Source organism: Chiloscyllium plagiosum, chromosome 14 (assembly GCF_004010195.1).
Source record: "Chiloscyllium plagiosum isolate BGI_BamShark_2017 chromosome 14, ASM401019v2, whole genome shotgun sequence".
NCBI classification, from domain to species: domain Eukaryota; kingdom Metazoa; phylum Chordata; class Chondrichthyes; order Orectolobiformes; family Hemiscylliidae; genus Chiloscyllium; species Chiloscyllium plagiosum.
In genome coordinates this window covers 7,204,947-7,210,625 of record NC_057723.1, presented here as the reverse complement: position 1 = coordinate 7,210,625, position 5,679 = coordinate 7,204,947, and the positions used below count along the sequence as shown (strand labels likewise).

The window sequence follows — 5,679 nt, the reverse complement described above, 5'->3', positions numbered from 1 at the left end:
GGAAGGATGGGAGAGACACAAACCCTCATCACATTGGAGAATTATTCAGATGCGCACACGCTAAGAAGATGGACCAACTAGTGGGGAATGGGATTAGAATAGTTAGGTGGTTGTTTTTGACTGGCACAAACTTGATGGGTTGAGGAGCCTTTCTCTGTGCTTTCAATCTCTATGACTCCATGGCCATGACGATGCTCACCATTTGCTGATTGAAAGGTGGAAGAGATTTGATAGGCTGAATGGCCTCCTCCAATTCCACTTTCCTGGTGAGCTATTGGAAGAATTTGACGCAAGATGAAAGCAAGGGAGAGAGATTGGCTAAACCCTACCCAAACTATCCAGCTAACTTCCAGCTGTGTGTACATCATTGGCTCCCCACCCTGGACACACAGTCTCCCGGGAGAATTAAAACAGTCCTAAGACCAGTTTAGAGGGGAAAGAAATCTCCCGGTATTTACCGGTGAAATCACACTCAGCACATTGAGGGAACATAGTCAACAATAGTTTGACACCCATTTTGTGTTCCTTTATCCAACTTCCTTTATCATACGATGTCATGTGCTCCAATTCTGAACAGTCAACACTGAATCTGAGTCTTTGGCCAATGGGAACAACAGGGACATTCTCCTGAATCAAAGCGTGAACCTCTGAAAATGCAAGATAAAACAAACCCATCGGCTTGCATTTACATAGCGCCTACGACATAATAAAATGTCCCAAGGGGCTTTCACAGGAGCAAAGTTAGATCAAAATTGGCACTGATTCACACAGGATGATCTTAGGAGAGAGGAGCAAGGGTAGGTTTGAAGGAATGTTTACAAGTGTTGGAAACATTCAGCCCATGGAATCAGAGACCACAAAACGAGGATCACGGTGAAATTGACAAACGGTTTATTGAGGAGAAAGTGAGGACTGCAGATGCTGGAGATCAGAGCTGAAAGTGTGTTGCTGGAAAAGCGCAGCAGGAAAACGGTATATTGAACAAAGCAAAATTGTGGAAGAGAAATTGACCAGGCTGACACAGAATTGATTCTCTGCACAGATGGCTAGGATTCTCTTCCCTGAGTGGAAGGTGCAGACAGGCTTTATAGGGGCACTGCACATAGGTGATAATTGTAAAGCAGTTACAGTACAATGGGGAAAATTGTGAAGCGATTAAAACAAGAATAAACTGAATGAAAATTAATCAAACGTCCGGCAGCAGCAATTCATTTGTAGTTGACACAGGAGATTCCAGCCATTTCCGTGAGTGGGTTAGGATGTCTTCTAGAGGATTCTTCATTGTATTTCCTGTCCGCACGCAGATGTGTGAATGTCTCTTCTCCTGGCATCCAGGTCTGTCCGTTGTGTTCCTCCTGCGAGCGAAATCTTCCGGGGACTCTCAGTCTGCCTCTTTGTTTATGTGGTATTGGTTTCAACAGGAAGTGAGCCTGCCCTTAGCGTTTTGGGATCGCAGTGCTAATCGGGGCTGGGAGCTTTACTGTGCAGGCTGTTTGGGAAGTGTATTCTCTGGTCTGGGAGCAGCTTGGCCATACCTGGTTTCTTTGTTAGCCTGCTTGGCCAAGACATTGTGGGGCATTGTGGGTGTGTTCTATGTGTGTTGGCAGGCTTGATCTCTGTGTTTCACAAACCTGACTCTGTGTTTCTTATGTGGTCATGCTGTAGGTGGGCAGGGTAGCAGATCTTTCTCCCATAACAAGGAAGAGAGAGAGAGGCAGAGAGTGTTCAGACAGGCAGCTCCAGTGTTCAGAGTTCAGGACCAATACGGTTGGAATGTGGAGTTAAGGAAGTGAAGGATGAAGCAAAGGCCAGATTTGGAAAACTGCAGAACCTTTGGATGGTTGTGAGACTGGAGATAAGGTTACAGAGGTTACAGAGATAAGGAGGGGCATGAAGTCTTGAGGAACCTGGACATTAGAGTGAGAACTATCGAGATAAAAAACTGTGGAAGTGTTCCGTGCCTTCAGTCAGTAAGTGTAATCTCTGAGACAAGTTAATGTTGTGGGTGGAATGCCTGAGTCATTCCAATCTGTCTCTCTCTGCCAACTCTGAGCTGATTTCTTGTGTATTTGCAGCATTTCCTGTTCATAAACTGTTTGGAATATAGAGAATCTGTACAGTCTGAGTGGAAGCCCATGGCGGGTAATTATATTTGCAGGAAATCGATGTTTTATAATTATTGGTATGCTACGTAATTGCAGCTACAAAAACCATGAAAATTTACAGTAAGGAAGGAGGCCATTCAGCCCAGCATGCCTGTGATGCCTCTTTGAAAGATCAGCTTAAATCCTTGTTATTCATCCATAACAGTGTCGGGGTTAGGAAAAATGCTTTTAGTTTAGTAACCCAGAGTCGCAAGTCATGTCCTGGGGTCCCAGGTTCAAATCCCACCAGAACAGAGGACGGATATTGAACAAAACAAAAATCTAGAGTTAAAAGTCGAATGATGACTATGAAACGCTTGTCATAAAAACCCAAGTGGTTCCCTAATATCCTTTGGAGAAGGAATTCTACTATCCTTACCTGGTCTGACATTTATTCATTCACAGGATGAGGGCATCACTGGCACAGCAGCATTTATTACCCATCCCTAATTACCCAGAGGGCAGTTAAGAGTCAACCATGTTGCTGTGGATCTGGAGTCACATGTAGGTCAGACCAGGTAAGGATGGCAGATTTCCTTCCCTAAAGGACATTACTGAATCAATTGGCTGTTTTCCCAACAATCAGCAATGGATTCAAAGTCTTCATTAGACTCTTAAATCCAGATTATTTGTTATTGAATTCAAATTCCACCATCAGCCTTGGCAGGATTTAAATCTGCATCTCCAGAACATTACCTGTGTCTCTGGATTAACAGTCCAGTGATAGCTCCAGACCCCCAGCATTGTGGTTGACTCTTCACTGCCATCTGAAATGGACAAGCAAATCACTCAATTGTATCGACTGTTAGAAAGTTTCAGAACAGAAATGAAACTGGACTTACTTCCCGACATTGAAAAAGGCACAGGAAATGTGAACTACAAACTCCGCCCTGCCAACCCTGCAAAGCCCTCCTGACCAACATCTAGGGGCTAGTGCCAAAATTGGGAGAGCTGTCTCTCACTCACTAGCCCAGCACCAGCCTGACATAGTCATACTCACAGAATCAACCATTCCTGGCTATGTCCTGTCCCATTGGCAGGACAGACCCTGTGGAGCTGGGATATAGTCAGGAGGGAGTTGCCCTGGAAGTCCTCAACATTGTCTGTGAACTCCATGAGGTCTCATGGCTTCAGGTTAAACATTGGCAAGGAAACCTCCTGCTGGTTACCACATACCATCCTCCCTCGGCCAATGAATCTGTGCTCCTCCATGTTGAACAACACTTGGAGGAAGCACTGAGGGTGGCAAGGGCACAGAATATACTCTGAGTGGGGGATTTCAAAGCCCACCATCAACAGTGGTTTGGCAGCAACATTAATGATCAAGCAGGTCAGGTCCTAAGGGGCATTGTTGTTAAACTGAGTCTGCAGCAGGTGGTGAGGGAGCCAACAAGAGGGAAAAACATACTTGGCCTCACCCTTACCAATCTGCTGGCTGCATCTAACCATGATAGTATCTGTCGGAGTGACCACCTCACAGCCTTTGTGAAGATTAAAGTCCCACCTTCACATTGACAATACCCCCATCACTGTGTTAAATGGGATAGACTTCAAACAGATCTAGCAATGCAAGTCTGGCCATATGTGGAGTGTTTTGGGTCACCAACAGCTGTAGAATTATAGTCTAGCACAATCTGCAACCCCATGGCCTGGCATATCCTCCACTCAACCATTACCATCAAGCCAAGGGATCATCTTTCTTCACTGTCACTGGGCCAAAATCCTGGAATTCCCTCTCTAAGGGCATTGTGGGTCTACCTACAGCACATGGACGACAGGAGTAGAAATTAGCTCACCACCACCTTCTCCAGGGCATGTAAAGATGGACAGTAAATGCTGGCCTGGCCAGCAACACCCACATCCTATGAGTAAATAACAAAAAAGACAATTAGGAGTGCAGCAGGGTGGAAGTTACTATTTACAATCAACAAGAAACACTTGCCAAACTGGTGATGTTCAGATATCTGACTGTTTACACTGAGTGAGAAGGAGCTAAATTGACATGTTAATAATATGAATCTCCTGGGAAACACTCAGTCATGTGAGAAATCTGTTTTGCAATTTGAAGATGTTTAGACTAAACTTATCACAGGGAGTCAAAGACTCAGATTTCAACAGGAAGTTCACAGTTGGTTTTTTTGTGCACCTTATTTTCTGTACTACGCTAAAGGTTTTGAACCCATGATTTTAAATTCTAGGATTGTATGGTTTTCCCTGTTGGAAACAATGAGATTTTTGACTGTCGCCCTGAGAAATTAGACTTTCTCCTAACTTTCCATCTTGTATTCTTCAGGGCACTGGCAAGAATGCAAAAGAAAGAATATGTTACACTGCAACGGCCAAATGGCTGCCAATGGACTCTGACGGGTAGTGACATTGTCTTGTAATAAACACCAGTTGTATGGTGACTGACAATTAACTGCCAAGGTTTGTTTAAATTTAAACCAGGCAGATCGATTCAATTTCAAAACACTTTCTTGACTGCTGAACTCTGATAGACACAGCATAGCCAAAAGCCACCCGCAGAAACATGGTAATTCCCTACTGCTGCCCAACAACCCTCCAGAACTTGATATTCACCAGCTCCTACTATCCCATTCCAGTCTGTACACTTTCAGTTGCTTGGGGCTTTGCTGATGGATGCTCATGTTGCTTTGACAGATGAGAATTCAGCAAAAGAAAACAAAAAAAAACATTTCCTGATAGTGCAACCCATACTTTAACGACTCGCTGTAACCATCCCTGGCTACCATATTGGCATTGGGCATTGCCCAGCAGTTATATAGACTGTAAGAACCCAAGCCTCCTTGAGCCAACCCTGTCATTCAACAGGTCAAATTGTAGCCTCAAGTCCATTTTCCATGTTCTATCTATCTGATTTACTCCCCCTCCCATCCCACCTTACCCAAGACACCCTCCACCCCTGTCTCCACCCCTGCTCCACCATCCTCAGCATAAATACCCCTTTTTCCCAGCTGCTTTCAGTGCTGACAAAGTATCACTGGACTTGAGTCTATTTTACTCTCTACAGATATTGCCGGACCTGTTGAATTTCTCTCATTCTCTGTATTTGTTTCAGATTTCTGGATTCCACAGTTCTTTGTTTTACTTTCCAGAACAATAGCTGTAGGTTCTGAATTATTTAAAATGCATTTACAGAATGTAGATGTCACTGTCTAGGCCAGCATTTATTGCCTGTCCCTAATTGCCTAGAGTTTAGAGTCAATCACATAGGTCTGGAGTCATATGTAGGTCAGGCCAGGTCAGGGTGACAGATTTCTTTCTGTAAAGGTATTAGATGTGTTTTTTCAACAATCAGCAACAGTCTCATGGTTATCATCAGATTCTTAATTCTATTTTTTAAAATGAATTTAATTCTTTATTTTTAAAGAATTTAAGTTGCAGACGTTTCGTCCCCTGTCTAGGTGACATCCTCAGTGCTTGGGAGCCTCCTGTGAAGCGCTTCTGTGATCTTTCCTCCGGCATTTGTAGTGGTTTGAATCTGCCGCTTCCGGTTGTCAGTTCCAGCTGTCCG

At 44.1% G+C, this 5,679-nt stretch overlaps 1 long non-coding RNA gene across 1 annotated transcript in view; it reads left to right on the top strand.

Annotated features, from left to right (window-relative positions):
- The first annotated feature begins 875 nt into the window (after positions 1-875).
- Positions 876-5,679, top strand: part of LOC122556450 — a 21,051-nt gene continuing 16,247 nt past the window's right edge. The window contains exon 1 of the long non-coding RNA XR_006313543.1: positions 876-1,970. This is a non-coding gene — a long non-coding RNA (uncharacterized LOC122556450). The remainder of the gene's footprint in view (positions 1,971-5,679) is intronic.